Genomic DNA, 26346 nt, shown 5'->3' with positions numbered 1-26346 from the left:
CCAATTGCCAATAACAACACAATGTTTAACACCAGGCCAACAGTACGAATGAAATGTCTTAAATCTTGTGTACCAACTGGGAAGTAGGATAACCCATTTTCCTTCATTCTTTTCACAGTTTTTAGGATTGCTAACTTAGCTAATTGAATCAGTGTGAAATCTTAAACGGACATTCATAGTACCCAGATGATAAACCCTATTGATGTTCGTCACCCCCTGACTTTTCTTTGAGCACAAGTTTGTGCTGGGAGTTTGTGTGTGTGCTCACACACCGACTCACAGCCTCGCCGCGTCCCGCCGACTCAGGGCGGGGAAATCGGCGGAGCTGCAGCTGAGAAAAGATTGAGTGTGTGTGTGTGTGAGGAAGTCCGCGGATTGGTCAATCTGGACCAATCCACGGACGTAACGAAACGGCTCCACGGATTGGCCCATGTTGACCAACCCACGGAGGGGTCGTCGTTACGTCACTTGGTTCCCGGAAGAAACAAATGGAAAAGAGAAATCTTCAACGAGGTGTTTTGGGGCAGCATAGACAGGTCTTTTCTGTGTTACGGTACGTCCACACAGCAGCGTTAGAAAAATCTTGGAGGTGGGCGTATCTGAAGCTTGGGGATTTTTTGCGAGCAATGGGACCAACAACCAATCACATGAATATCCCGCCCCCGACATACAAAGCAATAGCAATGTTAAAACGAAGTAAACTGGATATAAAATCCCCAAACAGGGGAAAACCTACCAGTTTCACCCACTGTCTCTGCCACCTCCTTCCATGCCTGGTTCCTCAGGTTTGTATCCCGTAAGTTATTAGGACTGGTCATAAAGAACCGGGTGTTTTGCTACCGCAATAACTAATTTCTCCTCCATTTTGTTAGGAATATAGAAAATGAACTGTGGTATGTCACTCCCAGCTTACACGCGGTTTGATTGGCTAGTGCTTGTACTGTCAGATTTGCATAAACGGGATTTGATTGGCTGATGCTTCCACCTCAGCTTCAAACGTTGCTCAACTTTTTAACGCTGCTGTGTGGACGGGCCGTTAGAGTTGTACTCGCTACAGGGTGTACTTTGAGGGTTTGTAACTCTGCACACCGTTCACATGCATAAAAAGCTACATAACACACAAGGGGACGGGCAACAACCGGAAAAGCATGACACGGGACCTTTAACACAATGCCATCTCTTTTTAAAGTTTAACATTTTTGAATAAACGGTCTTTAAAATCTTGTGTGCCCATTAGAAAAAGAGAGTAAATGATGTCTGCACACTCTCCAGCTATTATCCAACCTAAATGACAACTTGGGATGAAATAGAGAATGAAACTGCTTCAGCTGTTAAAGGATTATGCTTCTTGCTCATGTGTTCGTCCACTTAACAAATCGACCACTCCAGCAGCCGATCCTCTTTGTTTCAAGATTCTAATCATGCTTGATCTGCTCTCTAATCTTCCATTTGGAGGATAGTGCTGTGCTCGACTCGGGGCCTCACTGGGCCAGTAAACAGGCTCTTACTATGCAGGGCAGGCACCAGGCTCACATGTTCACACTGAATCTACACACATGGAGCTGGACTGGCTTGGGGCTGTCCCAGAAGTCCACTTACAGTACCCAACGGAGCCCGACACGCTGTAATGAAGTCTCTGGGGAAGCGCATGGACACAGAGCACTGCTGCGCTGTCACACCGACACATAATGCTCACCTACTTCTAGACACACGGTTACAGCTCTTAGGGGATACATTATCTCATACAAATGATCAAGTGCCACAACACATTCTTGACATTTCTTTCTGATTATGCAAAGAGAGCGTTGTTTGAATTCTTGAACATTCATTTGCTGACTTCCTTTGACCCTTCTAAAGCAGACATTTTGGAATTTTCATATACTGTAAAGCAAGCACAGGTGTACCTATTAACATGATGGTGTTTTATTAGGTAAAGCTAGTTCCTGGATAACTGTCGAAGCTTAATGGGACCCGGAGGCAATGTTAACCAAAGTGTTAGGTTCCCATTTGCTTTTTCGACTATAAAAAGTAAGTCTTCTGTCAAAAAATAGGTATATTTGACTTTTGGTTTCAATATAATAATATAAGATTACTATTTCTCGATTCATAGCACACTGTGTAGCATTACAAACAATAGATGGCAATGACAATCTCTTGATCCACATCTTTGTCTAGACTAAAGCTGGACCAGTATGAAATATTTTACATTCATAGTCCCGATATACAATATATGAAGTTTTTTGGCGAAATATCTTTGTTTGATTGCCAATTTACTTTTTTCTCACAATGTTCCCATTATTCTTAAAATTCAAACTTTTTTCTCAGAATTGAGACTGCAGAGAGAAACTTTCTATAGACACCAAATGCAGGCCACATCTGAAGCAGCACTTTGTATTCCTCTGATACATGTGGCCAGGCCCGTACCCAGGATTTCGTAAATACCGAGGTCCATTCAATTTGCTGCAGATATAAATGACCCCCTCAGAATAAACGGTATTAACTCCAGGTATGTAGTGACTTTATCAGATCAACAGTTTACATGAACAGCTGTAAAATGTCATTCCTATTTAGTCTATGCTGTACTTTGTGTTAAGTGTTAGTCTTGAACATGGTCAACTTTATACCTGCAAAACATCACCTTGGTAGCGTTGACATTGTTTAGGTTAATGGTAGCTGGTTTTCAACAGAACCTCTTTTTTCGTTTTGACTGTCGCAATCTATAAGTATTAGGGTTCCATGAATTTGGCACAAGGTAACAAAGACAGTCGACTAGATGATTATACATGAAACTCCAGAGTTATGTGTACACGTTGTCCTTAATCAAGTAATATTAACAACGTATCTTGCGTGGAAATTACTCAATTAAAATAATAATTGAGAACCAATTTGCCGCTCAGTTTAAAATGATTGGAAATCTTTTGAAAAGGTTTTGGGGTGGAGTTCCATTTGGACCAAAAAAAAGCAATTTGCGGTTTCAGAAAACACTGATTGACAATCCCATTACATGACCTGGTAAACAGTACCAGGCTCACAGAGGTGTGTTTCTGTCCCGGTACGTCTTCTGTGTCCCCTAACTGTCACATGTGTCCTCCTTCATCCTTGGTGCCCTTCACTTTCATGTCCCTGGGGTCCCTCTTGCAACCTTATCCAAGCAGCCACACAATACCCTTCACGGGACACAAAGCCAATGATACCAGTCTCCTCTATTCCATTCTCTACATTCGTCACTTTTATTCCTACGGTCTTTGTCTGCCTTACCTCTGTATGCATGACTTATCCCAAATTGAGCCTGCAATTGAAATGGAAATCATCCCTGTATTCCAGTGACTTTAGGGCAATAACTTCTTACTGTTTGAGGCATATATGTCATGTTTCTTGTCCCTTGGAGAATCTTACTACTGTGTTGCCCTTTTTACATAGTTTTTTTTACCATAAACACTGAATCTTGAGGATTATTACCCTCTGATTCAACTCCAGCTTTATACATCTGAGCGGGCACGCAAAAATGGGGACAAAACAATTGAAAAATGTGTTGACAGCAATGTGCATTGGGATTAGAATTGTTCTCATAAAACACCATCTTATTGTCTCTCTATAGTGGTTATGGTTTTCATGTGAGCATAACCTCATTTGATTAATTAAACGTGAAACAATTCTAGCGCTAAATGAGACAGAATAACATGTCACCGTCTTGGCACTGAATACAACAGGGGATGGAAATTCCCGTGATAAACACATTCATAAACAGCCTTGGGGGGGACGATGAAAACACAACAAGTGGTCGTAACTGTGTAAATGTTGTCGCTTGGGTGTAACAATAACGTTTCTGAATGTTATGAAATATATGAAAGACGTGAAAAAGAACAATTCAAGTCGCTGGCAGCTAGCAACAATATGTCAGGGTGAAATGTGTCAGTTTTGAGAAACAGCAGAAGAGGGATAATGACAGGCTGAGCTATACCTCCAGGCAGGCATGTGGGCAAAACACACCGTCAGTACCGGCTACTGAACACTCATTCATTCACCCTGCTGGGAAAAGAAGTGCTGAACATACGAGATAACGCTGACCTCACTGAAGGTCCGTCCTTTACTGATTAATTGTCCGTGCAGGCGGAGTATCCATTGATCATGTTCACCCAGTGGCCCCGATGATGCAGTGTGCTGTTGAATCAGAAATAAACCTTGATTCTGTTGATCAGCGCCTCTTATCTCTTTCACTTTCTCTACCATCCCCCTCCAGAGGGAATCAATCCAACACTCCTGTATCTCTCCTCTGAACCAATCACAGGTATCATAAAAATAAATCTGGCAAATAAATATGCACACTGCCAGAGATCAGGCAAGGGGATGAATATTTCATGTAACCAAACACATTTCCAGAACATACCGGCTAGAATTTGCCTTTCCGGCTGTCAGCGGTGTCAAACATGAACGAGGGGGGCTTGAGGACAGCGGCACTGCAGCACTCTCAACTCTGCCTGCAGCATCAGGAGCATGAGTCCTCCTCACTGTAATTTTGTGTAGTGCGGGAACCTGAGCTGAACCTCAATTAGGGCCCGGGTACTTGCTAGGCTCCACACCTTCCTTCCTAACGCGTTTGCAAGGTACTCCGGAGAAAGCGCTCTTAACATCTCAACGCTGCCATGTATACACTTGATATCCCTTTACCTGTTCTCAGTAACCACAATTCATTTGTTGCATTAAAAGCAGCAAAAACCATTAGATCTTAAGGTGATAACAGGGAGGCATAAAAGGACATTTAGACAGAACTACAAATTCACTCCTGCTCACTGTTGTCAGGCTGCTCCTGTTAATCTCAAGAAGCGATCAGATACAGCAGATTCAATCCGACAGACTGAATGAGAGCCTGAAATCCCATTGCCGATAAGAAATGCCTCTACTACACAATGTGCACAGACGAGCATTAAAAAGGCTTTAAATTCAAAAGGTGAAATGTATCAGAAAGCCTCTAGATCACATTCATGTCCTGGTCTTAACTGGCTCAGCTTGCTTTGAGGCTGGCGGCCTCTCTGAATCTTGATACATGCATCTTTCAGTGTGCACTGTTAAAGGCCAGGTGTACAAAGCACCGGCACAAAGGAAGCTCTCTCTGTGTTTCTCCCTTTCTTCTTTTCACCCTCAACCCCTACCTCTCCGACTGAATGCACTACTGTAAGTGCAAACATGTCTGTTGCAAAACAAACACTATTATGAACCAGTAAAGAGATCAATCACATCTTCGTGCACTTCCTGCCACTTGCCAGTTTGCAATGCTTGTGAAAAAGTAAACAGAGCGAGGTGTGAGCTCACATGTTATCACTTATCTGTGTGACTAAGCTTTAATCCGTGTGCTGCTAAATGTCTTAATGGTTCAGCTACCCTGTTTTAGCACCCTATTCATGTCAAATTAGATTTTAATGTCCCTTTGATGACATCAAAATAATGAATGAGCATGCCCAAGCACTCGAAGACTTATATTTCATCCTGTTGCTTGACGTCCTAATTGATCCATTTTCTCCTCACGTTTACAATCTATTTATCGTTTTCTAATCCTAATCTTTACGCACAACATCTCTTGCATTTGCTTTGTAAGAGGAATCCCTCCTTGGTTGCTCTTTCTGAGGTTTGTATCGTTTATTTCTTTAGATTTCTCTTTCATTACATTTCATTGAGCTGACACTTTTATCCAAAGTGACTTACAATAAGTGCAATATTGCTTTATTCAAGTTCGGTTGACTTTTCTCCTATCGGTGTTGAGTCTGAATATGTCATATGCTGTTCAGATTGTGAAGCCCCTTGAGGCAAATTTGTCATTTTGGGTTATACATATGGAATTAACACCCCTTAACATATTTACAGCTTCTGTAACGGGCTGGTTCTCGTCACATGAGCTGACATTTTCTAGTAGCTGCCCTAATATACGAAGAATGAAACGGCTACAAAGGATGTTCTGTTTCCTGCATTTTGTAATCTGAATGATTAAAGGGATGAAAAAGGTCCATGAAATGCGTCAGGTCGGAGCTGCATATTAAGTGGGGACTGACATGGACCGGCCCGGGAGATGCTCGACACTTTGCTTGTCCAATTACTGGCGCTCGCTCAAATTGTTTGGTGAGAAGCATTCGACCTACTTCTGGACACAAAGCACCACTGCCCTGAATACTGAGAGGCTGGGGACCACGTGTGATGACAAGTGCCATTAGGGGCTCTTGTCTTTGGACGGGAATTGACATTCAGCCAACTTACCTGAACGTAAACGGGTGGGACTGATGGCACCACACAAATAGGATCTCCCCCTCTCGATGAGCAGCTTGAGATGATTACAATCACTAATGGCAGTCTGACCTTCAGAAGGTCTTTGTGTTTCAAATGAAGCAGCAGGTCCATGATAAGGAGTAGCAACACCACTTGATACATTAGAAGTGTTTAAGCATTATTGGGAAAGTGTACCACAATCTGTGCTATACACGATATAGGCCACGCTGTTGTGAGCAATAAAAGAAAAGCATCAAAAGGAATAGAAATATTAAATTATGGGAAAACTATGAAACATTTCCGTGTTTCCTGGGAGTCCCTCAAAGGCATGAACTATAATGAGACAACAACACTTGAGTATTTCAATTTACAGCACTTCCACCAAAGAGTGTGAAAAAATTAGCATACCTTGTAAATATTCATACTGAGGGAATCACTGTGAAGCCACGTGAGACATATCTGGTCCTTAAATGCAACACGTCAAGAACACAAGCCTGATGCACAAATGTTCAATGCCCATAAATTACCAAAGCTAGCGGTAACCAACACAACTCTTCTGATTGAAATGTCCCTATAATGTGATTTTAATCGCACTCATTGAAGCCTCATCACTCATTCTAATCTTGTGTCACGCATGCTCTGCACTTCAACAGAAATGCATGTAATGAAGAGCAATTTCCTCAAGTGTGGAAAAGGATTAAAGAAATAGGATGTGTATTTTCTCTCAAATGAATATGTTAGTGCTTTGTCAGAGGTGTCAGCTGAGATGGAAAAACAGCAACAGAAATGATCGAGAAATATGGACTTTTAGCGCTTTCTAGAGCCACATGATAACACCACTTACCCTTTCAAACTACAGGAATACAACTGCTGATATTGTATGGAAATTATGAAACATCAGCAGGGCTTTTACAAAGATGTCTGTTCATGCATTTTCCTACTTAACACTGTTATCCCCTGTGCCTGTCACATTCGGATGGAAATGATGCATTTATTTCCAAAAGAGAATGAGATAATGCCATTCACCACATTGCATGACTAGGTATGATTCAGTCCTGCGGTTCAGTATTCAGCATGAGAGCCAGTGATAAGCAGGCTTAGATCATTACTGTGAAATGGGCAGAGTGCTGTTAAATAAGAAGGATGGCACATGGTGATCTACAGGCACTGATTATTATCAAGCATCACAGGCAAAATGTGAATAAGTGATACTCAGAATGACATTATTCACACATATTAACTCTAGTGCCCTTGCTGCAAGTACTTTAATTTAAATTGAGAACGGTCTGAGAGCTTAATGCTGTTAATTTGTGTTAAAAAGTGGAATCATTTAGCTTTTGCTAGGTCTAAACGTGTTTAAGCTAGCAATGGTTCATCTCCCAGGTCACTGTTCATGATAAAACTGTAAGTCTAGTTGTTATTCCAATCGTGAAAAACTGATGAAAATATAAAAGCAGTCGTGACTACTCTTCCCTTTAAGTATTTCACCTCTTTTCATCCTCTTTTTTTCATTTTATTCAACAACCACCTGCCGTGAAGAGTCAGTCCGTACAGGTGCGTGCTCAAATCCTAATACCAATTGAGAGCTCCGTGTTCAAAGCGAGCCCAAATTTGTACCAAGTGCCTCAACTCAAAAACACTCATATGGGCAAAAAACATGTGAAAATATGCAATTTTATCACTATAAAAACACAGCAATTGTAAATAACTTACCTTCAGGTGCAACTAATGTCGTGGCAACCGTTCAGAAAGTTGTATTTTCTCCACCGCTGGAAGGAAGAGTGCGGAGGGAGGTTCGCTCGTGCACGTAACGGTACTTCGCTTCGAGACCCTCCCTCCTCCCCTGGATGCTACTATCGCTCACCCCCCGCCTCTGTCAGGAAAAAGTAATAGCAGTTTCTTCCTCCTCCTCCTCCTCCTCCTTCTCCACAAAGACGGACTCAAAGAATAGAAGGGACCCTATCGCAGTCAATAGGTTTTACAAAACCCCATGGCAACGCAGAAAAACCGCGAGCAACTTCCCCGCGTTGTGACCGGGTTAAAGCCTCACCCAGCCCCCCAAACAGTGACAGCGACTATATTCCCAAGCCCCGGAATGAGCAGGTTTAATGGGGGGAGGAGGAGGAGAGAGGGTACCACTAAACTACTCAAATATGGATGAGGAAATAACACTTAAATTCAGTGTAGGTCCAGTACATTATTGACTTCAAAGACACGTGTTTAACCCACTGGGGGAAGCAGTTACTTAGTTATCACTTAAGTAAAAGTTGGCTAGCAATGGCAATTTGTAAATATTTTCAGTTACAAGTAAAAGTCCTGCATTGAAAATGTGAAAGTCAAAAAGTATTAGCATCAAAATAAAGCCTACGTACTTACAGTACCCAAAGTAAAAGTAGTGTCATAAGTTCGACACATTTATATAACTCTCCTGTCATTTCAGATCCCCCTTCCTCCAGGCAATCAGCTGATTCCCCTCACCTGCTACTCATTCCCTCATTAGGTCCACAGTATAAATACCACCTCACTCTCACTTGTCCTCTGCCAGATTGTATTGTGTGTTTTACCAAGCGCTCCAGAGTTTACTATCATGTTTGCCTAGTTCTGTTCTGCCTGGTTTTGACCCTGCCTGTCTGATTTTGGACCTTGAGTTTCCTGCCTGCCCCTTTATTGGATTTGTTTGCGTGACTGCTGGATTTCCTGGGGTTGACCCTGCCTGACTGTCCCTGACCTGAATAAACCGAACCTTTTGAACATTGGTTCTTATGTGAACGCGACAGTAGGCTACTCAATTTGTTTCAGAATCATATAATCGCTGAATTATGACTATTGATGCATTGCCATCACAGCTGGTTATGGTGGTGCTATTTTGAATAATTTTGAATAAACTGCTGCTGTTTATCTTATAAACAAACTTTGATTGATGATTGATCTTAACCTATGAATGAACTATCAATCCATACATTTTTTTTTTAACTATTCTCAATCATAAATCATATTTTAAGTGTAGCATTGAAGTATATTATTTGGCCTATTAGTTTAAGTTTTCAATTTCTATAAATAATTCATTTTATTTTATTCAAATGTTTTCATTTTACCAGTGACCAAGTGTAGCTGCATGCAACATAAACTCTGCCACCGGCCTGCCACCACCTCTACCCCTCCATCTGACACATTTGTCTAAAGAAAACATGTGTTTTAAATATTGTGTTAACTGCTTATCTAGAAGTGATTATTGTGAATAATAACTGTTTGATCTAGCTGCCTGATAATGAGAAGGGTATGGTCAAATATTGCACATACGTAACTGCCAGAAGTATGACCCATAAAGTGCTAAGCACAAAGCACACACACTTTGTGAGAGCTAGCATTAGGAAATAATAGTGTATGGTTGGAGATCATCAATCAAGTCCGGACCCTCTGTGCTAACTGAATGGCCACCAAATGTATTATTATGCCTCAAAGATATGCCTTGCTTTCTGCTATACCCTAGCTGGTTGAGTGATTTTGTGACATCACAACTTGTTTTCACAGAACTAACAGTCACACAGCTGTTCCTAATAACACTAACAATGGCTTTGTTCACTCTTTATTAATAACACTTTAGCATTTTTTGAAAAATAATTGTTGTGAAGATTTGAATCCACAAACCCACAGCATGGAGAAAGGACTTTTCTGTGAAGTAGGACACATATTGTGACCAGAAGTAACACTTTAGAAAATAAAAATATTTGCATTAATCCTCAATGAGGGAGTAGGAATGTATGTACTTCAATGTTTAATACAGATGAAACATATACTTGGCGAAAACAGAGAAAACAGTCAAATGAGGAAAAGATGATTAGGATTTGCAGAAATTATATAAATTATATAAACCTTAATAAAAATCAAATAAGGTAAACTTACAGTCATTAAATGAAGAAGATAAGCTTTTGATATTAACATATTTTACGTACAGCAATATATCTGTTTGGAGTTAAATTAGCCAATAATATTAGCTTAACTACATTTTTAAGCAAAAGGTTATGGTTTTGTTGCAATAGATCTCATTAGCGTGTATCACTGCCCAATTAGAGCTTCAAAACTGATGACCAGATTGTTTTAGTTTAATTTAATTTTATTCATTTATTTAACAGGGACAGTGCACATTAATTAACATTTATGCAAATGTGGATAGTTAGCCAAGAGGCTAAGGTGCTGTTTACACGGGAACTAAACGGGTTGTATCCGCTACCTTTCTCTTTCATATAGCCCGTTCGTTCACACGAGGCCGTAACGGAACCGCGGAAACTGACCCCCAAAACGATAACGGGTCCCAAGGTTGGTAGATATGCAAACGGCACGCTCTAGGGGGGCCAAACGGCTCGTGTGTGTACGTCCTGTACGCAGTGGCGACTGGTCATTAGGGGCAGGTGGGGCACAGCCCCACCTAGTGTCAGCAGAAAGTATTAAAAATAATGATTACAAAAAAATACAAAATATATATATAAAATATATTTTAAGATCATGTTTAATCATCTGATTCGTCTGTACATTGTTGTTTTAGTCTGTGTTCTTCTAAATAGTGTCTACAGTGTGTGCCTATTGAGCTGTTTAGAGACATGTGGGACAAAACCCGATCATGCCCTCCCTCTCACTGTCTAAGTGAACGGTGACTGTAAAAACTACACTGCGCATGCTCAGAGTATTGTCCTATTTAATGTGTGTGGCAAAACAATTATGACCATAGGGCTACTGAGCTGCCATCCCCACCATACGTCATCTCACATAGAATAAACACAAGGGCAACCATGGCAACCATGGGTCTTCTTCGCTGCTTTTGGTGTATTTTGTGGCAGAAGTACAGCGCCACTTACAGGCCCATCATATGTACTACAGCGTCTCTAGCGGGTCGAGCGGTCTATCGTGTGAAGGGACACGTTTATTGAGCCGTATCCAGGTGAACGGAATACTTTTTGATATCGAATTTGGTTCGTTTGCGTTCCCGTGTAAATGGGGCCTAAATCAACATCAATCTAAGTGTCAGAAAACTAAACATTTCCTTCTTGACAAAGGTTATGCACGGATGTTGTATCGGATTGCATTACATTACATTAACAGGTGTTCACGTTGTTGTGTGGAGCTGCTGTACATCAGCACTGCTCACACCTCTCATCATAATGCCAGCCTGTGTATTGTAGACTAATGGTCTCTGTAGGGATGTGTGATTTCAGCACCTCTGACAGCAACACATCATTAAGAACTCTTTGCATCAGAGGACTGGCCAGGAAAGGTCAGCTTGAAATCAATTTACCAAATAACCTCAGACCCGCAGACAGATATGGAGGGGATTTCCAACCTGGAGATGAAGAGGGGGGAGGGGCTTCTGCCAGTCACGCTCAGAGGCTCACTTACTGACAACACTGACTCAGAGGCTCATTTTTAATCTATAACGCTTTGTTGTCTATGTTAACCCAGAGACTTGAAATTGAACAATTTTGTATTTAATTAGATATTTTAAATCTGTACACAAGGTTCATCTCTAGATATAAAATGTTTATCAAATGTACCTTTTTATATTTAACATTCTCTCACACCCCCAGCTGCTTCTTATAATCCGATTAAGGGCGTCAACCAAATTGACTTTGCAACAATCTCCAACAGCCATCATGATGCTGTCATACTTTAAATCCTTTCTCCTCTCTTCTGCGGTCTGCTGTCATGTTAGGCTTTACTGCTGCAGCCTTCCTCCACCACATTCACTCCCACTCATCATAAGCATGAGGTTGAGCTCATCAGAAGTCTTCATCAAATCCAGATCTTCAGGAAAGTGTCCTCATCGCCACTGTCACCCCATGGGGAGGATGTATATTCTCCTTTAGGCTTCACTGCTACTTAAAATGTATGATATCGGGGTCTAATTGCTGAAGACTATTTTACATTTCTCAATATATTGCGTTTCATTTTTTCGTAATACTTGATTAGGGGCCATATTAAGCAAATGTTCAGGTTCATATTTGTATTGTGTGCCTCTACTGTGACATGTTTGCACCTCTTTTTAGCCTCTGTATGAAACCAGAGCCCAGTCTTTTCCGGTCTGGGCAACCCCCAGAAAGCAAATGGGGCCTCTAAGTCTCGATTGATCCAACCTTTTATAGTTATATATATATATATATATATATATATATATATATATATATATATATATATATATATATATCTTGGTATAATCCATGCAGATCTGGAGCCAAAATGTAATTAAAGAATCCCTCTGAATGTCCTCTAGCCTCCCGCTGTCACCAAAATGAATGTTTCATTTCAATTTAGCAATGACCTTTAGCTCACATACACAAAAATTGACAGGCATTAGGTGTAACTGTAACAATTAACTGTGACACAATTCATCGTTAATAGTTGAACAAGCGATTTATGTATATTTCATGGGAAATAAAATAATGACAAAATAAAATGTATTATTACACAAAATGTATTCACATATTTTGACAGTGACAAAGGACGTGTTGGCATTCAAATGTAAATGCTGTTTCAAACCCTATGACCTCGGTGGCTTAAGTTATAGTTTAGCATTAATCCACGCATCAACATTTTTTTATTCTATACAATTTGGATTTAGAGATGAGGTAAACCTTGCAAATATCAGCCAAAACAAGAGCAACAGAGATTCTCCCATGGCTAACTGGTTAACAAGAACCCTGAACGAGGGGGGTCAAAACGGGTCCAAAGGTAACCAAGTCAGAGAAGACAGAGTTCTGAGCCAAGACTTCTTCCTGTTTGGTCCTCAGCGGATTCATCTCCATCCAACTGGCACCACGGAGGAAAGACTCAGACCTCTCTGTTACACAAAGAATGGAAATGAACAGATTGACTTGAATCCAAATAACCCGATTTAGGGTATCATAATCACACTGAATGGATTACACAATGGCTTGACTGAGCAATACATGAAACAAGATATCTTTGTGAGGTGCTCATTGTTACGGTGAGTGCTCTTATCAAAGCAAATTAGATTTGGGGGAACATCTGCTTCCTCTTTTTCACCAGCAACGGCCTCATCTAGAAGTGGTAAATGTGATAGAGGAGCTTCAGGCTCAGTTCTCTGACCCTGCAGAGGCCCAGGTTGAAAGATGGCATTATAAGTTGATGTTGCTATTTTGCATATGGTGCCATTCAGGAGGATTCTCTGAAAAGCACCCAATATAGTTATTTTTGGTATTTCACATGGGAGCTTTCTATGTTTTCTGTCTTTTATCTCTGTCTGTGCCTACACGTCTGAAGTGGGAGGGGCTTGTTGGAAAGATGATGTCATGTACCTCTTCCACACATTCAGTCATTTCTAGTTTGTTTGTGGCCTCGCCCCTGTCAATCAAATCACACTGTTTTCTTTTTTTCTCCATTTTTTTTGTTTTGTTGCTGCTATAGGCTTAGTTTGTCGGGGGACACCTTACTTCTTCCTTCTCTCTGTCTGTACCTGTGTACTCTCATGTTCCAAATAACCCAGCTTCCCCAAATTTCTTCTTGGTGTCTATCTACGCCAGGATCCTGAGTCGTCCTGGATCATAAGTCCTGGATGGATATCCTCGTGGATTCATCTTCTTATTATAGACACATGCATTTCCAAACATTTGGCTTTAACCTTCATATACGATGTTGTATTTTAGTGTTGCCTCTGTGTTTAGTGTCCTGTCTGTCTGTAAGTTTGTGTGGTAGTGTTACCACTGAACAGGTCTCTTTTGAAAATGAGACCTTTTGTCTCAATGAGATTTTACACCTGTATAAATAAAAAATAAAAATTGGACTAACTATGTTGTAAATGTATCATCTTTTCGATTTACACACGGCATCTATTGCACGCCTGTCCGTCCTGGGAGACGGATCCCTCCTCTGTTGCTCTCCCTGAGGTTTCTCCCATGTTCCCCTTTAAACTGGGGGGTTTCTCCGGAAGTTTTCCCTTGTAAGATGTGAGGGTCTAAGGACAGAGGGTCTAAGGACAGAGGGTGTCGTATTGTCATTCTGATATTCTGTACAAACTGTGAAGTCCCCTGAGACAAATGTAACATTTGTGATATTGGGCTATATAAATAAACATTGATTGATTGATTTTAAAAGTTAAAGCTATAATTAATGAAGAAGTTCATGAAATATTAATAACAAAAACATTATTAATGGTCGAATTCAGCAAAAGCTATTTCATATATTGAATAAATATATATACATTTTGTCATATCAAAATATTGTCGATATCATTTTCATATCGTTAGCATAGCCGACCATTCCTGCGTTGGATTCATATTGCCCTCAAATTGGAGGGATTCAGATTACATGCAGCTTCATTTTATCATGGTCAGCTTCTGATGCAGAGGTTAACGCTAATAGCAGCCATATATCAGAAATGATTCTACAAAAGAAAAAAAAGTGGCCATCTAAGTCAGCAGATCATTTTGACGATGATGAATGGAAGAGTCGGCAGCAGCTTCAATGAGATTTAAGATGAAGAGTGACAGACTGCACACCTTCATCTGCTGAGAAAGGTAACTATCTTTACGGTGTCCTGCTGTTAAAAGGTACTCCAGCTGTGATTCCAAGGCTTGCAAGAAGAAGTCGGATTTTATCTTTCAGTAATCATTCAGAAAATGTCCCTACCAATTGTCATAGCGTGATTACCATGTAACTGACAAGCAGCTCCCAGTTTCAGTTCAGATTAGATTTTGGCTTTAACCTTCATAATGAGTTTTCAGTTGACCAGGGTTTATTATAACATTCAGCGATTGGTTGTACATGAGCTAGCCAGCAGTGGTAAGACACGTTTTGTGATATACAAACATAACTGGTCAATTAAAAACAAACATTAAATATAACGTTTTTATGTAAGTTCCCCAGTCCATTTGGTATAAAAAAAGCTAATATGAAAATTACGAAACAATTAGACAGGACCTCCTTTGTACACTAGACGTAGTAAAGTATGTTTAAAATTAAGCTTTTTCTAATCACAGGTTTCTTTAAATCCCACACGACTGGACTTGTAAGGATTACAACAGTACGAAAATAAATGTTTATGATTTGAAAACAACGTGTTAAAGAAAAGTTATTATCCTAAACAAAAGCTACATATTTTCCTTTTTTTACTCCTTATCCTGCTGATTTTTCAGCAAGCTCATACAAAAAGGTTATTATTCTTACATATTGTTTACCAACTACATTGCTCTTCATACATTTATGGTTGGAGGACACAGTCCACAGTAACACAGTTTTTCTCTCAGTTATTTTTTTTCATTTAGAAATAAAACATGTATACAGACTTCATTATTTCTCAGGTGGCACGTTGTTGAGCATACAAACCATAATGACTGGAGGGAAGCAAACCCAAGACACGCAATCATGGCAGCTCCCCAGCTAGACAGGGAAGGGCCTCATTACGTGACGGCGAATGTGAGATTTCCAACGGAGACTGAGAGAGAGGGGAAAAGAATGAGCTGCTGCCGTCAACGTAGGGTCTGAAAACAGTCCCTACGTTGTCAAAGGTGTCAGAGTTCACGGGTAGAGCATGAATGAAAGCACCCCCCATCCCGGCTTCCGCCTTGTTTTTCCTGATGTGTTCCCCCATCTCTCTCCTTCTGTATCGTGGAATATCACTGTGGGGCAGAAATCCCCTCTTTGACGTCTGCAGGGCTGCATAATGAGAATAAATGAGCTGGAAGTAAATATGCAGGCTGTGTGCTATTCACCGCTCTATACCAGTCAGCCCATAGGCTTTCACCAAAAATTAAGATGGATCGTGTTGCCAAAAAGAAAAACAATGCTGCGCAGTGTTTTATTTATTTAAAGTGGGATTCAACGTGCATTTCAAAGGATTCAACATGTACATTTATTCCCATTTGGAAAATTGTGTTTATATACTTTTATCTTATTTGTTTGAAGCTGCTGATGATCCAATAAGTTAAACTGCATTCGTGGTGTCATTTCACACTTAGACAAACAAACAGTTCACATATGTTTTCTGTCACAACCGAGGGAATGGTATAGCACCTTGTGTAGCTGTGGGGGTCTCCTTCGGCTGCTCCTCCCCCACTTCTTGTAGCGTAGTTGGTGGCGTCATTATTTGTGTGTGTGATACGGGCCACACAGGCACCTTTTAAAGGCATCAATTAGAGCATATCTTCCAATAAGAACTGGTGGGTTACTTTCACATTTACATATCTCTTTCTCCCTCTTATTTCCTTCAGTATAACAATACATAATGCAGTTCTGTTGGCCAAACATTAACTTACAGAGGTATGGGTTCAGTTGAAGCAACTCAGTACAAGCCAAGTTACCGCTGTGAAGCTTCTTCAAGCCTTAATGAAATCAGATCAATTAATACATGCAAAAATTATACAGGCCAAAGGATCGTTTTAAGCGTTGCTGGTTGATGGGTTTTTTGAACTGCATTTGAGTAGACCTAATTTGAATGCAAAATAACATCTTCAAATAAAAATTCATATTTTAAATGGGCTGGTTTTGTTACCTGAAATATAAGAAATCAGGAACTACTTTTAAGCAGTTACAATTAACTGTCATTTTTGTTTTAGTGTTTTTAACATACTTAAGTGACATTACTTACGTACTAGACTGACATACGAAACTAAGTACATTTATTTTTCAATACACAAAGTTAATCACATGTTTTAAACTTGCACTGTTTCACAACATGCGTGACGGTTCTGTTTGATCTAGTTCAGACATTATAATGGTAGTAATAACTGATAATGACCATTTAATTGGATGATAACTTCCCATAGAGCTGTCTCATCTCAGTCTCAGGAAGAAATTCAAGTGCATATCCCAAAATGTTGGACTATTCAAATTGTGTGTTTTGCTGTCCAAAACATTATTGTACTGTAGCCTAGTGATTAGGAGGAACCAAACCCTTAAATCCAATAATACCACACAACAGATGTCTCCAGATTGCATTTGTTTGGTACATGCTGGTGCAAATATAATTTATTAATGTATAATTTTCAACCTTGTAGACATTAAACCCATGAATAAAATGATGCTATTGTACACATAAATATCCTCCAACAGGAACAACCTATGAAGGTTCTTAGCACATTTCGGTTTTTACAGTAAGCTGAGGGCTGTATTGCAGGAATACATCACGGGAGTCGACACAGAATAATCTTTGGCTGAGCACATGTTGTACGAGGATGGAGGGCAGCTGTGATTTATTGCTTTCTGTTCAGACTTCCATTGGCTCGGCTCGTACCAATCCACCTGCAGCAAAGAGATCAGAATAAAGCCCAAGCCTTTTCCGTATTTCCCACTACAAGAATGCGTGAGCGACATCTGCAGATTCCCGTGGATCGAGCCCCTCCCAGAATCACACAGGAAGCGCCCGAGGCACTGCCGTAGCGTTTTCGATTCGTAATTAATATCAGCAGCAGGTTGGGAGAGGGCGTTTTCCTGTGGCAGGTTGCTCGCTGTGTAGGCGCTCTCCCCAGAGACCACTGCTCATATAGAGCTTCATCATATGCCTTGGTGGCATCATTTGCTCTTTATGAGAGCGTCAAGGAGCATCCTCTCACCCAATAATGGCTGGGAGATACCGTGGTGTCTGGATGAAGGCAGGAGGAGGGGGGGGGGCTCACAGTATGAAAGCTGTTTCCATAGCAATCCAGATATTGCAGCGATGAAATTTGATCTGAGATGGGAGACGGGTGCCAAACGGCCGTCAATCATTTAATAAAGGAGGAAATGGGGAATAAGTTTTCCCTCTCTTCCTACTGTAATATAACTGCCGGGCCTCTTGATAAAGATGGATATTATCATTACATGTGTGGTTTTTAAAAGCGTGCATTAGCTTGGTTGTTTCTTGCAGCTTGTGACCACTAAGGGGAGAGAATTTATTGGACTGTAGGGCATGATGCATACTCCAAATCTAATTTTAAATTTGTATTATCCTTTAATGTTGGAAATCAAAGGCTAATCACACCAGGTGAAGCTGTGCACACACCACCATGCGTACCTTTAAAGGGATGGTTCGGATTATTTGAAGTGGGGTTTTATGTGGTACTTAATCATAATCAATGTATTATCTACTGTAGTTGGAGTTATGTGAGCTACAGGATGAAAACTAGGCATTATATTGCTGTGAATGGTAATGTCAGCACAAAAAAATATATATATATATAGCCACCTGAAAATCTATATCAATTTAAGTGGATTGCTTTACCTTTAATGGTAAATGGACTGTGTTTTTATAGCGCTTTCTAGTCATTTGTAACCGCTCAAAGTGTCAGCATTCACCCATTCACACACAGTCATACAGAGGCAGGGGCTGCTAAGCTGCTACCTGCTCATCAAGAGCGATATACATTGACACACACTTACATACCATAGACTCTAGAGTAATGCAAGACTAACTGCTAAATCCCGGAAACTACAGTAGTTAACATTTTAGCACCCAGTTCCCTCGTCTCACGTGTTTTTGGTTAGATACCGAATAGATCAGTGGTTAATACAGGCTTTGGACGATTTTCGTTTTTTTTCCTATTATATCAAATATGTCAGTAAATACTCCACTCATGAATGTCGATAACTTCTGAGCTAAATGAAACTATTAAACATTATCACGCCAAACATTAGCCGCCTTTAGCTTAGCGGTGGTGGTGTGCAGCCTACATTTATAGCCTAAAGTTAGCTGTTTATTTCTGGCAAATGCATTTACAGTACACTTCAAAATGTATTAAATGGGGGGGTTATATATATAATGATAATTACTATAAACGTGTGTTTCCCACAGATCTTATTTTCTGCAATGTTTCAAAATCCAGTGGAAAAGTCCACTTGCGTTGAGTTATTGGAGCTCTTGGGACACCTACTTCCAGTCAGCCTGCAAAAGTACCTCATCACGTCACCACTCTATTGAACATGTCATCGTTATTGAATTTGGTGTTCATATCCTGCCAAAGAGACTTTAACCACTGTCCCTTTGACTAGTGAACATTCAGTGGGATAATCCATTGATTATGCATTAAAATATTTAAAATATGGTTTGCTGCTGCCTCTGTCCAGAGCAGTACAATCTTTGGATCCCATGTTGGTAATCCTTTCCACCTCTATGGAGGTAATGAACATCTTCTACTGCAGTCAAAACAATGGATGGGAATGAATTGCTCACATCCCAACTTTAAAACATCTGAGCCATAACTTCTATCACCAAGCTAAGATCTGAGTTTCCTGCCTCAGTGTTTAACATGTGGAGCCTCTTATCTTTATACACAAGACTGAAAAACGCAACTGACCATGTTGTGTGATGAAAAAAAATCAGCACTATAGGCCTACGATAAATAGAATAGGGCCAGAGTTTTGTAAAGAATTTACCATTAGATAATTAAATTCCTCTGTGGTTGGATGCAACACAATGATTGTGTGATCATGCAAATAATTGCCTTTCCGCTTCTGCTCGGGCAGATAGGTCGACGATGGCCATATCAGATCTCTGGGAACACAAGCGGGAGCGGGGATTTACACACAGCGATGTTTGTACATTAATTAATTATTGCCCAGGGTAAACAACATCGTCAGGTTTCTGATAAGGAAGATGTCATACAGCAGTTTAACGACAGTAGGAAAACATGTCTCCTGCAGGCTGGATATCGGGGATTTGAAGGTGTGAAGATGCTCTGTGTTACCCCTGGTTTGCACACCGCTCTCAGGGGAGGTGAATAAGAAGGTAATAGAATTTGGCCCATGGGATAACAGGGGTGTTATTTTGTCGGTTTCAATTAAATGTCTTCGGGGGCCATCTGAGGGGGAGACTACATGTTTGTAAGAGGGGCAAACACTGCCCACAGGGGAGCGGGGGGGTTGGTAATAACCGGCAAAGCGGCTTTAGAGGAGTCTTCAAACAAATCAATAACTTTAGATCCACAACTCCATCTAATCAAGACCTAAACCCCCGGGCTAATTAAAAAGAAACAATGGAAATCAATAGAAATCTTCAATCAGATTTGCTTCAGTGTCTTCACACATTCCTTTATTATCTGCAGCATTAGTCAGAGTGAAAATCCACACAATGTTATTATCTGCTAAGATAATGAAAATAGTGTAATTTCAAAGAGCTTCATTGTATGTGAAGACATTTGCATAAGATATTGCACAAGACATGACATTATAATCCCTGTGTTGTCCGACATTATTACATTTGACAAGTGACATTTACGGCCAGTGGCGAAATATTTTTTATTACCAATTAGAAGGCTTTGCATTGGTGTTTCTCCACCGTTTTTGGGACTATGACCAACATTCCCAAAACACAAGCAGTGATGGTTGTCACACATTTACAAATGGCATATTTACAGAGGCTTTTTCTGTACCAATAGTCACTGAAATAGTGTTAAAGGAGAAGTTTTAGAAGATTTACAACCTGCATTTATATTGCACTTATTCCTATCGTTAGCTATCTAAAAGTAGCATTTACAGTATCCATACAAAGGCATTAGTACATTTACATTAGCTTTATTTGTATGTTTTTTTCAAAGCTGACATTTTCGTTCTGTTTCAGACGGAAAGTAGACACATTTAGTCCTTTTACTATTTCTCTTTGTGGGACAATTACTGTTAGCGTAATGTAGCATCACTAAAAAACAATATGTTGCTAATTAGTGCAACAGGTCATGCAGCTTCATCAAATCGTTGGAGGGGGGATGAAGACATAATTGGCTAATATCTACTCGGAGCACTTCTAGTTTATTAAGGTTTAGTCCTATTTTCATGTAAAACAAATATGTTTTGGATAGTCTCATTGACGAAAGGAACGCTGGTAAAAACAGTGTCTTCTGTGGCTCTGAAGGAGCTTTGTCTAGTCGGAAAAATACCCTGATGATGTCATTGTGATGTTAAAGGATTATCTATAAATGGGATTGAGACTTAGAAGTTGTACACAGAAAGCCATTGTTTCAAATTGGAGGCGTGGGTTTAAAAGGTCCACGGATGTCGAATGACACGTTGCAGTATGGGAAATGTAGGAACCAACATTTTTGGAGCTTGACTCAAAACAGGAACTAAATATCACAACAGGTTTACCTCAACTTCTTCAATTCTGATAATTCTTCTTTTAATCGGCATTTAAATATATACAAGTGCAATGTTGAGTTGTCTTAGTAGCCTTTGAAAGAGGACATATTATGCTAATTGTTTGGTTCATATTTGTATTTAGTGTCTTTGTGACGTTTTCATGCTTTAATGTTCAAATATCTCTTTATTTTTCTCATACTGCCTGTACTGCAGCACCTGTTTTCGCCCTCTGTCTGAAACCAGAGCCCAGTCTGCTCTGATTGGTTAGCTGGTTGGCTCTGTTGTGATTGGTCACTCGCTTAGAGATGTGTTGGAAATGTCCCGTATCAAGAGCAATATGTTGGAGCGCTAGGCAATAGAAAATGCGAGTGTTACTGTACATTTTGATGTCATAATGTTAAGGAACTAAACAAAGGATTCCAATGGATGCGTTTCAGGCAGGAGGGGGGAGGGATTTTAGCCATTTACATGCACCTATATAACACACTACAGGAAAGGGAAAACCACAAATCATAATAGGGGCCCCTTAAAATAAATATCTATATATGAATATACACAGCTGCTCGTTTCTTTTGACCCTACATGGGGTCCACCTGACACCGGCGTTGAAAACTCTGCATGAAATACAATATGTATTTTTTTTAAATACAGGTTTACATTCACGTAAACATGAGCAGAAGAAGTCAAGTGTGGCAAACCCTAAAAACAAATCACGAGCTTGTTTAGAGGAACTTAAGGCTGCAGCCTGTTCTGGTGCAATTTACAGCTTGTTCCTGCGGAGCTTGTTTCCTGTTTCTCTGGGGCAGGACGAGACATCCTGGATCTTGTTACATGTCTGATGTAGACACACGATCTGATCTATGGGGGGGGGGTCAGCGCGGAGCGGGAGGCCAGCAGCCGTGATTCAGGACTGGTGGATGTCACTTTGACAGAGAACAGAGAGGGCCATGTTGGTGTCAGCGGGAATCCAGACACCCTCCCTCCCCCCCCTCTTCATCCGCTGAAATCTCTCTTTTAAAAGGCATTACCTCACAGTCTCATCCTTTCACAACCCTCCCTCTTACATCTGAGTCATTAATACTCATTCTCCGGAACAGATAGAATCAGTGTGATCATGGCGTTGCATTGATTAAAGCTAATTATTTGTCTAATAACATTAGCTGGTAATAGTTTGGAATGAGTTGAAATGTAATCGTCAATGCCGAGAAGAAAATAGTGAATGGAGGCTTTAAAGACAACTTTTCTCCTTGTTCCTACAAGTATGAAAAGAGATGGCTGGTTTAGTTGCCATGGTGATCCAGGCTACGTGGAATTCAGGAAGTCAATTAGCAATCTGGCTGCATCTCATTACATGTTGTCTGGCAGCGGTGAGTTTGGGGAATTATTTTGATCAGGCAGAACTGCTTTTATAAGCTTTTACGGATTTGTTCATCCTGTGTTTCAGCTCACAGCGGTCAGTTAACAATCTGTGCATCTGCGACCTGTCAGCTTTGGGACCAGGGGCTCCATTTAAAGGCTCTAATGTGGTCATTGTAGATCTCCAATGAGGTATAATCTGGATGGACCACATGTTTGTCTCTACTCCCTTTGCTGGAGACTAAAGGTTCTGGAGGCTTGGGGGGGACGGTCACAAAAGGGCCCCGCTGATAAATCTGTCTGTGCAACAAAGTCCTCAAAAGACACACGATTAGCCCGCCCCGATTTGCATGAGCCTACAACAAACCTCCGAAGAAGGAGAAGAAGAAGTTGCTTGCTTTTCTGTCTCGCAGCTCTATTGTGTCTCCGAGGATCAAGGGTGGAGCGTGAGCAACCCCCAGATGCACTGGAGAGCAGCTTTTGATATTGCAATGGGAAATCCAAACGGCACTAATGAAAAGCAATATGGATTCAGCAGAGAGCTTATCATAGGAACAGGAAATATCATATCAGGTCACAAGTGTGCTGGGAAATGCTAATGCTATCTCCGTGTTGACCAGCTTCATTGTTGGACCTGATGAATCCACCACTCCATTCATTCATTACCACCATCTTCCTGTCATTGTGTGTGACAGGCAGATGACATCAGCGCGGCCCCCGGGCAACACTGGGGATGCTCCATCTCTTCCAAAATAAAAGAGGACTTTGATGGTATCGTCGCTCCCCCCGCCCCCACCACACTGTCACTCTCACACGACTTCCATCTCCCAGTAATTGAGTTTCTGTCTCGCCTCTTTGTGTTCACTTGAAGATCTGATGAAGCCCCCCCCTCCTCCTCTGTTAAGGATACTACCCACCCTAAACCTGTTTGTGTCCCCTTATTTCCCACTTCAGTACACATAATGAATATTTCCTACAAAACGCTGCAGTTATAACGGGAGTATTTTTCCAATAAAAGCGTTTCAATTACAAAGAAAATAATTTGGATCTTATTTCATTTACTAATGGGTTTTGGTAACCGACTGTTTGTGTCAAATGAGTACAAATTTGATGTTTTCTAACCCTTTTACCTCGTTGGCTAACTACAAGTGGTTAGATGTAACTAAGTATATTTCCAAAAGTACAAAATAGGTACTTTACTTAAACACATACTGTAGGACAATGTTTTACTTTTTATTCCACTATATTTGTCTTACAGTTAAGTTACAGGTCACATTTAAGATTACAATTTGTCATATCCTTCCTGTCTACAAACATAATGATCTAAGAGAATATAATGTATTGCTATTAACAACCAAACGGTATGTAAAGGAGCCAAAATGCAACATACATATAAAAGCTGAAGTAATATTATTAACCTACAAAGTAATGCTTAATTTTAAAACAATTGATAGGAAACATTGTACTAGACATGATACTTTGCCTGAGTGCGGATTTGAATACAGGACTCGTACTTTTAGATGAGTATTTTTACAGTTGGATATTCAAACTTTGACTTAACTAGCTAGCATTTTGATTAATACTCATCCCATTGATAACACAGTGCTAGCTAGCATGTGCAGACTTGTTGAGATAAATAAAGGGAAGTGTGTTACTGTGTACTGTATTTACTTTCAAGAAGACCTAGTTGGTTCATTAAGAATAACTTTGGCACTTTTGTACTATTTGAAATAAGAAATGGTTGTTTTTATGTTATTGGCTGTCAGGGAAAGGGGATGATAACACCACTGTTGTAAAAGTGAGAGTAAGCAAAGGTATTGGGAAAAATGTTAATATAAAAAAAAGATGGAAAATGTATATTTAAATTAATCTGAACTCCAAAAAAAGTTGTATATTCCTCATATTGAGTACAAATATGTAATTCATAAAATAAAACATTTTGTTTATTTCCATTATAATCTTTTTTATTACATGAACATTAAATTATTAAATCATTTTAATTATAATTTTATATTGAATTATTTGTGGTTTGACAGCTGTGGGCTTGAAAGTATTTCCCAAACAGACAAAATAAAATATCCTTGCTCTTGTTGTATCTTTGCGGTGCTTTTTCAATCTACATGTGCTCTGGTGTGTTGAATAGTGGATCTTCTGCCCTTAACACGCTGCAGGCTCTGATAAGCAGATTTGTATTCGCCCTGTGCTAATAATTTGTTTCACAGTGTAACCTTGCTTTAGAGGCAAGATCAGTGATGTGTTGAGGGATTAATGTTTCTCAGTCTACTTTGTCAAACATCATCTAAATCCTTGGAAGATAATGGGAATTTAAAGGTGAAATGTTGAGATGTGTCCTCAGTGGACAGGGGCTGTACACAAATTGATTCATAGACTGAATCCACTGAAAAATTGAAAATGCAGACCCTGTTTTTAAACATAAAGCCTGCTGGTAAAAGTTATGCTCTGCTTCCCTCTGTTGGTTATATAAAAGATTACACATGTAAAGCCAAACGTTTTTCATTTAATGTTTGCAGAGAGAGAGAGAGAGAGAGAGAGAGAGAGAGAGAGAGAGAGAGAGAGAGAGAGAGAGAGAGAGAGAGAGAGAGAGAGAGAGAGAGAGAGAGAGAGAGAGAGAGAGAGAGAGAGAGAGAGAGAGAGAGAGAGAGAGAGCTGTCAGTTTGTAGATATCTGTCAACAATGAAAAAGGGAAGCGGGAGGCATCCCAACAACTGAAACAGGCACTTAAAGATGACCAGAGCAAAGGAAAGACAGTCGAGCTTTTCGCAGCATACTTTCCCAAAATTCAAGAGCATCAAAATCACCCAGTTTTGGGACTGGTCAGTGAAATACATTTTTCATAAAAACTATATTTGTATGGCTTTTCGGGCTGTTCCCTGGCCTTCACGTAGCAGTTTTACTAGGTAATATATTCCCCTCAAAGCCACGGTGCTTAGGGGGAGTGGCCATGTGGCAGTTTCGCCAGGCCCTCTACTTATCAGACTAATATCACCAGCGTCAGGCTCTCAGTCCTCACAGTTTTGGGGGATAGGTATGTAATCATCACTCAATGTTCTTTGTAAATCTGTGGAGTGATGAGGCCCGAGCCTAGACTCCAAACTCAAACTATATGCTGCTTCTAATAAACATATTAAAGGTCCCATGTCATGCTTTTCCGGTTATTACCCGCCCCCTTGTGTGTTATGGAGGTTTTTATGCATGTAAATGGTCTGCAGAGTCAAAGACCCTCAAAGTACACCCTGTAGCGAGTAAAACTCTAACACAGTCTATGCTGCCCCAAAACGCCTCGTTGGAGATTTCTCATTTTCCTCCTGGGTACTCTGACGTGGGAATACCCAGAGGCCACACCCTCTGCCAGCATTTCACGAAACAAAGCTTCCCAAACCTTTCAGCGATTCGTGCCGGATATGTACAGCGTAGGGCACTGAAGAACGATGCTGTTCCTACTTTGTTTGGACCAGTGGGAGATTCGGGTACACAACCTGTAAGTATTCATTGTTTTTTGTGTATTTATGATGTTTAAAACAAACAAGGTATCTACCACGACTGTTTAAATGGGTAAACGTTTTTCGGGCTACTAAGTTGGGATCGCGGAGAAATGCTCTCTGCAGACCCATTCTCACAGCGTTATAAACCTTTTTCTTACTCAATATCAAGCCACACTTATTG

At 40.3% G+C, this 26346-nt stretch overlaps 1 protein-coding gene across 1 annotated transcript in view; it reads right to left on the bottom strand.

The window, feature by feature from the left end:
- chl1b (cell adhesion molecule L1-like b) overlaps nt 1-8600 on the bottom strand; it is a 94812-nt gene extending 86212 nt beyond the window's left edge. The window contains exon 1 of the mRNA XM_079683838.1: nt 7969-8600. The gene's annotated coding sequence lies outside the window, so the exon portion shown is untranslated. The remainder of the gene's footprint in view (nt 1-7968) is intronic.
- Between the last annotated feature and the right edge of the window lie 17746 nt (nt 8601-26346).

This window comes from Notothenia rossii (genome assembly GCF_949606895.1).
Source record: "Notothenia rossii genome assembly, chromosome: 5".
Classification (NCBI taxonomy): Eukaryota; Metazoa; Chordata; class Actinopteri; order Perciformes; family Nototheniidae; genus Notothenia; species Notothenia rossii.
This window is presented reverse-complemented; position numbering and strand designations above follow the sequence as displayed.